Here is a 10,572-nt window from a genome sequence, read left to right on the forward strand (position 1 = left end):
AACATTTGCTAAGCATCTAAGCAATGTATGGAGGAATAGAAAAAAGTAATAAGTCATGGGCACATAAGAACCTTACAATCTAGAAAGACAAAACATAAAACTAGGGAACATGTCAATAATACAAGGCTATCTCATAATTCATTAATTATTTAACAGCCACATATTCTAAATGCTCCAGAACAGCATCAATTTAAACTATTCTCATGCATTGTCCCTTTATGCGGTCAAATAGATCTTGGCATAGAGTTTAGCTGTACCATCATTTGGCGATCTGAAGATCTGGATTAGAATGTGAGTTTTGCCACCTACTGTGTTACTTCAGTACTCTTAATTTCTCTGAACCTGTAAAATGGGAAAAGGAGTGCCTACCTTTTAGAGTTAATATGATTACCTTTTCTGGAAACATACAGCAAGTGTCTAGCTATAATGGACAAGGATAGCAGCATGTGTGAACATGTACATTCAAAATTTTCCATAGGACAATCCTGTCGCCATAGCATACTAATCTATCAGGAACTGTGCTAAGCACGGAATAAAGATGACACACAGCCATTGCCCTCAAGGTGTTGACATTAATGCTAATGGTAGTATTATAAATATGTAATGAGCATCCTTATAAACATATGTAAGTACAAATACATAAAAATCCATACAGAGGAGGCTGCCCCCAAGGTTTTGACCCATCGGGGTACATGATCAACAAAGTTTAGAGACAATTGACAGATATAGTAACAACTAATTACTGTAACGATTTAAAAGATTCTGCAGCACTGGTGTGACTTAAGTGTACTGGGAACGTAAGTGTGGTTGGGAATTCACCAGTCAGGAAAATATGGGAAGAAACGTTCAGGCGGGGGCAATGAGTGTGAGCTCTGGGTAAGACGAGCTGGGCTGAAATACTACTGACTTCTCTTCTAGCTGTGTGAGCTCAGTCTCCTCATGTGTGTATATGGAAATCCTACCAACCACCCAGGGTTGCCTGAAAAACAATTTTTTCTTAATTAAATAAGAAAGTACTCATTGGTTCAATGCTGTTCTCTTGCTCCAGGTCTCTTCTTTCCTCTTTGTCTAAGGAGAACGCTCCTGACTAGATGTCTGCACACACCAGGCGGGCAAAGCACATAAAGATTAGTGCAGTTCTGAACTCTTTTGTTGTTATTGCTCGAACATTTGTCTGAGGTTCATGGCTGGATTTTAGCCCAAGTGACCACTCATTTTATGTGGGGTACTGGGACCTGCTGTCTGCCAGCATGGAATTGGGACCCTCTGTCTGGCTCCGAACTATTACTAACTATAGAGGACATTTCTTGTTTTTTGTACACCCACATCTTTTCTCACTACTACCAATAGTAAGTAGTAAGAACATGCACTGGTTTAGAAATTTGTCTCACTACCAATAGTAGTGAGAAAAGATGTGGGTGTACACCCCGGTTTCTTTTGACAACCGACGTTTTCTCATTTAGTCTCTATGGTTCTGGGGATTCTGGCCAGTCACAGCAATTTATCCCAATGGCTGGAGCAATTGGGACCAAGACGGAACACAATGTGAGTCAAAGAGAGCCAGGCTTTTTTGGAACTTGGCAGGAGAGACTTTCTCTTTCTTCCAGACGAGAAGCTTTAGTTGCCAGAGGCCACAATTAAAGACATACCTGGCTGAGAAAGAAGCTAATACATTAAAGTATAACCAAAAATATATAGAAAAACAGTTTTCTGAGGACTCTGTTGAGTACCCGGATCCAACAGTACCTGAAGCCAGTCCATCTACTATTGAATCTCTCCATATGTCAGCCAATACATGCTCTTTTCCTTTAGCCTGGTTTGATTTTTCAGTCACCTGTAACTGAAAATACCTAAGACCTCTGAATTTTGTCAAGCTTATGACTCACTTCTTTCAGAATTGGCTGCCTCCCTAGACCAAATTTCCAGCTTTTCTGCCACTACTGACAATTGAGTTTATTATGAAGTACAGAATAAACCCACCTGCTTCCTTAGATCTGCTGAATCATAGTAATTGTGGCAATTTACCTTGTGTTTCTGGATGACTTCCAGGCCCTAATGCACATGGTACCATCCAAGTAAGCCGCATCTATCACTCCCCTACTGTTTTTGAAAGACAGTGCCTTTAACCAACTCTTCTCCCAATCTCAATGCTTCTGCTGCTGTTATTACTACTGAAAATAATAACAGCAAGAATAATGGCAGCCATTTATTGAGCATCTACGAAGTAACAGCCACAATACCATTAGTGGGTTTTCTTTCGTAGGTTGTAACCATCATTAAAAATAAATAAAATGGAATAGAATACAGTAGATCAGAATGGGAAGAAACTGAATTATATAGAAAAGAAAATATCAGCATTCATCCAAGGTAGTAAGAACAAGCACTGGTTTAGAAATTTGTCTGCATTTATATTGTATGTCTGTGTGTGCTTATGAGCACTGATTTGCAATATAAAGCACATTTTTAAATGTAAGTTGTGATGAAAAAAGTAACTTGTCCAAAGTCACATAGATAGTAAGTAACAGAGCCAGCTCTGGATTTAGGCATGTAGCTTCCAGCGGACTGTCTCAACCATATACCATTTATAGATAAGGAAATGAAGTTCAAGGAAGTAATACGGGAAAGAAATGATAATGCCTCCCATATAGAATTGTGATGATTAAATCAGATAATACAACCATCTAGTATAGAGTAAAGCATAATAAAAGTCAGTTAATACTAAATCACTTATAAGTTGTTTTTGCACAAACAAATCTCCATTTCTTTAAATACTCTTACAACAGCATTTTAAAGGCCTGTAATATACTCCTTTGTTTGTATTTGTAATAATTTCTTTGCTCACCCAATATTATATTTTGAGACACTTAGGTTGTTTCCATCTTTCTGCTATTTATAACAGCTTACAACATAATCTCCATGTATAAATATTTCCTTAAAATAAATTCAGAGAAGGGGAATGGCTAAGTCAAAGGTCATACACATTATAAACTTCAGAAAATTTAAACCAATTTACACTTTCCCCCAGCAATTCCTCTCAATCTGACACTTGTAAAAATGAGGTGTTATTTGTCAGAAGCTTTCTAATAACTTAAAAACCCATTTGTAGGGCAACTTACTGCTGTTATGGTAAGACCAATTAAGCTGTTTTTGTGTAAAACTCACCAAAGCTTTCCCATGCCTCATCTTCAATTCTTTTCACCCCCACCTGTCCGTGATGTAGCTTTCTCTCTCCTTAGAGTACAACCATGTACCCACAAAATGTTTTGGTCAATGAGAGACCACATGTGCTAAAGTGGTCCCTTCAGATTATAACGGAGCTAAAAAATGCCTATTGCCTAGTGATGTTGTAGCCATCGTAACGTTGTAGCTGTCCTAACGTTATCGTAAAGTCATAGCACAACGCATTGCTCAGGTGTTTGTGGTGATGCTGATGGAAACAAACCATTTCCAGTCATATAAAAGCATAGCACCTACAATTATGTACAGTACATGGTACTTGATGATGATAACAAACAACTGTTACTGGTTTGTGAATTTACTATATTTTTAATCATTATTTTAGAGTATACTCTGTATACTTGTAAAAAAAAAAAAAGTCTATTGTAAAAAAATATGCCGTGTTATGCTGGCAGCAGCCTCATGCATCTGTTTACCGCGTCTCTCTTCATTGCATCATTTTCTCATCTTTGATTTAATCTCTTGTTGTTTTGTAAGATGCTGTACAGCCTCAGAGCCTAGGAGCAATAGGCTACACCATATAGCCTAGTTGTGTAGTAGGCCATACCATCTAGGTTTGTGTGAGTACACTCTGTGATGTTCACACAACAACGAATCACTTAAGGACGCATTTCTCGGATTGTATCTTGGTCGTTAACCAGCACATGACTGTATCCTCAGTTTCCTCACATAAATAACCATTCTTGACATCCCTGGGTACACTCTCCTGGACCTTGACCAAGCCTACCTCCTAAATGCACAGGAACTGAGCAGGACCTTATTTCATTTCCCAAGCATAATCATACTGGGGTACAACAATATTGGGTGTGTAACTGCTTTAGTGGACTTTGACAGCTATTATTTGTAAATACCCAATGCTCTTGCCCATCCCTATTCTTCTCTTAACAGCATCCTCTTCCTTTCCCACTTCTTTCTTTTAGGGAACACCTCCCCAACTCCATGTCCTAATGAGGGTTTCCATCACAGTAACTCATCCTTCCCCAGGCAGGGGTGGAAACAAGATCCACTCTGGACCTGTAATAGTAGCCTATTCTTCCGAGCACAGGTATTGGTCCAAGGGGTACACACAGGACACAAGCAAGTCCAATCAGACGCTCTCTCTAAGACCGATATACAAATTTTCAGGGAAGGAACGTCTCCTCATGTGATAACTAAATTATGATTATGTAAGGCTGGTGCTGCTGGCTGTCATCTCCTCCAGCTGAGGACAGGAAGTCATCTCCAGAAGAGAAAGAGGCCAGCACACCAAGAGCAGAGACCAGGGGACCTTATGACATCAACAAGCCTCTTTATCCAGCAGTGCCACCAATTGACTTCTGCATTTAAACAAAAATGTTTTGTCTAAGGCAAGTTTGACTGATGTTTTGCCTCTAGTAACTGAAAGAGACTTGATGGACACAATTGTAAAATAAGTGACATCTTGAGTTCAGAGGAGGGAGGCATATAGTAATGAAATACTACACGGTAATAAGGCAGGGATTAGGTACAGTAATAAAAGTATATAAATCATAGTAGTTACAAAAGAATGCTCAGCAATAGGCTACACCATGTAGCCCAACTATCACTAAAAAGATGTTTGTTTTTAAAGGTAACATAATACACTTAAGTAAAGGGGGTAGAGTAAGGAACTGGTTATGGTCTCAATTCTACCTGTGAACAGCTACATATCCTTGACCAAATCACAACATCTCTGTGGGGTTTCATTTTCTCATCTGAAAGTAAGGTGACTGGACTGGTTGAGTACTAACGTCTCTTCTAGCTCTAACATCTATCTGTAAACCTCATCCGGTAAAGTCATTGTGGTCTGAGCTGTGTGTCTAGGAGCTGTTGTTTGCTAATTGGCTGAGGCCTGGGTTTCTGTCTATTCAGTGGGTAGGGGGATTATTATACCAGCAGTGTGGGTGTGAGGGTCAGTCCCTGTCATGCGGGAGACCCTGCTCGCTGCGCCATTTGTCATGCAGGGAGGCCTGCGGGTTCTCTGCTCCAGCTCCCCACACAAGAACACAGGATATGGTGAGGCCAAAAAGGAACACCCACGGAGCCATAGGTAGGGGAGTCATACCACTATATTCTCGCTGGCGGCATCCGCCTCTCTGCAATCCGTTCTTGTTAGCTCAGCCACCATCTTCTTGCTAGCCCCCATTTTCGCTTTCTGCCAGCGTAGCCACAGCAGCCATACCAGCGGCCAATGGCTCACCGGCCACAGCTGACAGCCAACTAGCCACAGCTGATGGCCATGCAATCACAGTTGATGGCCATTTACTACCTGAACCAGCACCTGTCTATGTGAGGCCGAGAGCCTGGAAACTTTCTGGGGCTCTACCCCCACAGTCCCCCCCCCCAAATCACATGGTCATTATGCATTAATACGGGAGGGGGAGAATAGATACCGAGGACACAATCACAGTGACCATGTAACACCTTTGTAAAGGCATTTCTGTGATCCAAAATTACCACTGAGAGGGATAATGAAGCTGTTCAACATTTCATAAAATTAATCCAGGCTACGATTGACTAAACCTTGATTTACTACCACCCTCTCTCGATGTCTGGCATTGTCTGGAACAAGTCTTAGGGCAGAGGTCACAAACTGGTAAGCCAGATGGGTTTTGTTAGGACCACACATTGTTGGTCCACATAATATTTTTTAAATTTTGAATTAGTTGCCAGCATTTAAAAAATTGGGAGATTTTGCATTTAAAGAAATCTGGATTTCTAGCTGCTCTTGAATCAGCAGCTCTTTTGTCAGTGCTGGGCCCACCACATTCCCACATGGCAACAATAGACTAGAGCTGAGTAACAGCTGCTCCTTTTAGATAAGGCAGGCCTCTTCCAGGTTTCCACACATCTCTCAGGACTGTTCTGATAGGTAGGGTGCCTTCTGGCCCCTGTAGTCTGAAATCCTTGTCTTAAGGCATGGTTATGAACTTGCTCACCCACTATGCAGGGTGCACTGAATATGGAAACAATGGAGCTTACCCCATACTGATCCTGGATTCCATAAGGCAACAACACTATATTGTGGCTCAGAAGTAATTGCTTAGTCAAGCGCTACTTCCCAGGAAGTTTCGTCTGTATAGTCAACTGAGCACCCGACCTAGCACGTAAAACTGGAAAATTCTACTGTCGTGCAGGGAGGCCTGCGGGGTCTCTGCTCCCGCTCCCCATACAAGAACGCAGGATACGGTGAGGCCAAAAAGGAACACCCACGGAGCCATAGGTAGGGGAGTCATACCACTACGGTCTCACTGGAGGCTGGGTTCACTGGACGTGCGACCTGCTGTCCGTTTTGTCTGCAACCCACCGACGACTCTCTTTCACTCTCCTCCACTCTCCTCGGCTCTCCTTCGTAGCCGCAGCAGTTATATTAGTGGCCAATGGCTCAATGGCTACAGCTGACGGCCAATCAGCCACAGCTGATGGCCATCTACTACCCGAGCCAGCACCCCTTCACGTGAGGCCCAGAGCCTGTAAACTACTTTCTGGGGCTCTGCCCCCACATCTACCTTTCCCTTTATTATGGACTAAAAGATCTAGTAAGGCAAACATGTTTCTTTAATAGGCAAATTCTAATCCTAAACCCTTTAAATATGAATAGGGAAAAAAAAATTAATAGTCAAATACAGGGACCAAAAGTCCAAAGGAAAGGGATTATGCTGAAGAATCAACAAATGTTCCCCAGGAAGCAAATTTACTCCAAGAAACCAAAATATTTCTTTTTTTTTTAAATTCTAATTCATAGTCTCGGTAAGGGTGCAAAGGACTTTGTTGCTATTAAAAGAGTACATGCTAAGGTCAGAAAAAGTTTTAACAGCTGGAAAAGCAACTACTAAAATCTCTTTCTCTGCTGTTGAAGTCAGGTTTATTGAGGTATAACCTACACAGAGTAAAACTCATTCTTTTTAAGTGTAAAGTCTCCGTGAATTTTGATGACCCTTTTTGACTGCTCTGTGAAAATGGACCTGGGCCCTTTATACTGGTATATTTTTTGTTTGCTAGCTAGCACTGAAGCTGTGTCGGTAGAGAGTACTGGAAAGACATTACAGAAAGAAAGAGTTTTGCTTCCTGGTTCCTGTGTACTTGTTAGGCGGGCTCCTACCGTGTAAGTGGGTGGCTTTCTCCAGCACCAGACTCCTGCAGCACTTGCAACTTTCTGAGGGCTCAGCTTTTGCAGTGCATGGCAGCCAGTAGCACCCAGAGGTCAGCTGGCCCCCACGCCCACCCCGTGCACTCTCCCTTGTAGGTTTTGTAGAGGAGGGCTTCTGCCTCCTGCAGTGCTGACAGCTTCTCCAGCTGCAGGCTCCTCTAGTAATTTTAGCTTCTACAATGCTCAGCTCCTGCAGTGTGCAACTGACAGAAGCCCCCCATGGCCAGAAGCTTGCCCTAGTAAACCCCTTAAGAGGTTTGTAGCAAAGTGCCTCCAGTAAGACACCTTCCTGTGAATAGCTTGTCCCAGCAGATTAGAGGGCAGATTTCCAGCAACTTCCACCAGCACAGCACAACAGTGACTTCTCTACTATCCAGTGAGCCAGGGCAGCACCTTCTTCAACAAGATCTGGATCTCAGCACCCACTTTCCCAGAGGTGATATCTTGCTTGGGTGCTTCATCTCAACCCCAAGGGTGGTTAGTGGTCATTCCTAATATTTGCTGTTCCTGTATTCTTTAGAGCTCTCTTCTTACTGCACCATTTCTAATTACTTTAATTGTGGTCTATAAATCTTTATATTAAAATTTCCCTGTTCAAGTTATTCTGTGGTTTAGCTCTTCTGATTGGATCCAATTTGTTACAATGTGTATCATCACTGTGAATGATACAAACCATTCAATTCAAGAAATTTTAAGAAAAAGAACAGAACAAACAACTCCCCCCCAAAAAAAAGTAAGAAAAACAGAGGACATTACTAAAGATAAAAGCAGAAGTTATTAAATTTAAAAAGATAAGATCAGTAGAATTGATAAATTTGAGAAGCATTTGGGAAACAATGCCAAATTTAATCAGACAAGCTTGTATGGCGATGTTAAATAAATAATGCACAAGTGCAGAATATTAAAAATGAGACAGAAAATATGACTGACCTTAGAAACAGAGGAAATTAATACAGTTAAGAGAAGAATTAAATAAATCTAGGAAAATACGAAAACAAAAACTGACTCAAGAAGAGCTACAAAATCCAAAGAGATGAATAACCCTGAAAAGTGTATAAATAACTACCCTGCAAAAATCCTGGTTCAGGCAGTTTCACTATTACCTTTTTCAGCTTTCAAAAAACAGGTTTTGTGCTACTTAAAAATTTGTTTCAGAAGATAGAAAAAGAAAAGCTACTTGTTTTAAGATTCTCTACGTCTCATGATAAAGTACAGACAGTAATTAATACCTGACAAAGTGATAAAACTAAAACAGTGCATGTAACACCTGGTTCAGTGATTTATACACTATAAGAGGAAAGGAGGGAAGGAAACAATGTTTGTTGAGGTCCCTACTACCAGTGGCAAAGCACCTATGATAAGACACGCCTCTGGCCATTAGTGTCCCAGAAGAAAACATGGGTATTTTTTTTTTTTTATCATAGAATGGGATAGGCCTTTCTAAGTAGGGCGTAAAAGAAATACTGACATTTTATTTAGATCTGTATAGCAATAAACACATAAACAGTCAAAAGACAACAAACTGGAAAAATATTTGCAAAACATATAATTAACAAAGGACTATTTTTCTAGGTATGCAAGGAGCTCAAATAAGAAAAGGATCAACCACGCAACATAAAAATGCACAAAGGATATGAACAATTAGTTCATGAAAAAAGATATATATTACGTTATATACTCACATACACATGTTAGAGCTCTGGCCAAAACAATCTCCTTTTTGCTTGTTTAAATTCTATTTATCATATCCTCAGGAAAGCTTTCCAATCTTCCCAGAGAACTCCTTTTGCATCCCTAACTTGGTACTCAATGTCGATATCCCCTCTATTTCATATGGAAATACTAAGGATTTCTTTGAACAAATAATATCTGCATGTGAAACAGGTAATATTACCCAAAGTGAAGGAACATTTTCTCAATGTGAGGCCCACGGGCCTTTTGATTCAAACCAACAGAAGATTTAGGGGCCCTGTGGGAGGCCACAGAATGAAATCTTCTGAGGACCAGAGGAAGAATGGCCTAGACAGGAGCTAACTTTGAGAGCTTTGAAAATGCTTCTCAGACAATTCCTATATGTACTTGCCTTTGAGAATCCTGCCCCTGTGGCAAATCAATAATAAAATGTCTGCCTTTGTTTTGATTAGCGTTTACAGAACATTTTTCACAAGCACTTTCTAATTTTATGCTCACACCCAATCCGGGTGATTGTCAGGTCTAGTTTGTCAGCCTTACTTAAACATAAGGAAACAAAACTCAGTGAGATTTCCGGACTTGCTCAGAGACTCATCTAGAAAATGGTGGAGCTCAGATGTGATTGTCTTTTCACAACTACAAACTCTGTCTCCACCCCACTCATAAAAACCCTTTAAATTCTTGTTTTTCATGTTTGTAGAACCAACTCCTGGTGGTTCTTGAGAACAAACTGATAACAACCGGCAGAAACAGCAGTAGTGAAGGATAAAAGCACCCCCAGAAATCATGGCTCTATGAGGTAGGAGCCGATTTCAGATGTGGACACTGAGAGCCAGATTGGTGCATGGTCCCATAGCTATTCCTAAATGAAGGCAGGGCCAGGAATATGTCACCTATAGCAGGAAACAGCAACAGAGCTAGAGAGATCCTTTGAGAAGATGAGACAGCCAGCTTCTAAAGAAAGGGAGGTGCTGGCTGAAACACTCAACCTGCATTGAGCACAGTGTAGGAGTTCAAGAACAACCAGGCAGAGCAAAACAGAAACAGACTCATCGATGCAGAGAACAAATGGATGGTTGCCAGATGGGAACAGGATTGGGGGCCTGGTGAAAAAGGGGAAGGGATTAAGAAGTACAAATTGGTAGTTAGAAAATAGTCACGGGGATGTAAAGTAAAGCATAGGGAATGTCGTCAATAATATGGTAATAACTATGTATAGTGCCAGGATGGTACCAGACTAACTGGGGGAATCACTTCATAAATTATATAAATGTGTAACCACTATGCTGTACACCTGAAACTAATATAAATTAATATTGAATGTCAACTGTAACTGAGAAATAAGAAGAGGGGGAGAAGGAGAAGGGAGAGGGGAGAGGGGAGAGGGGAGAGGGGAGAGGGGACAGGGGAGAGGGGAGAGGGGAGAGGGGAGAGGGGAGAGGGGAGAGGGGAGAGGGGAGAGGGAGAAGAGAAGGCCACAGACACTGCAGCAAAAA

This window comes from Rhinolophus sinicus, linkage group LG01 (assembly GCF_036562045.2).
Source record: "Rhinolophus sinicus isolate RSC01 linkage group LG01, ASM3656204v1, whole genome shotgun sequence".
In the NCBI taxonomy this organism is placed as follows: domain Eukaryota; kingdom Metazoa; phylum Chordata; class Mammalia; order Chiroptera; family Rhinolophidae; genus Rhinolophus; species Rhinolophus sinicus.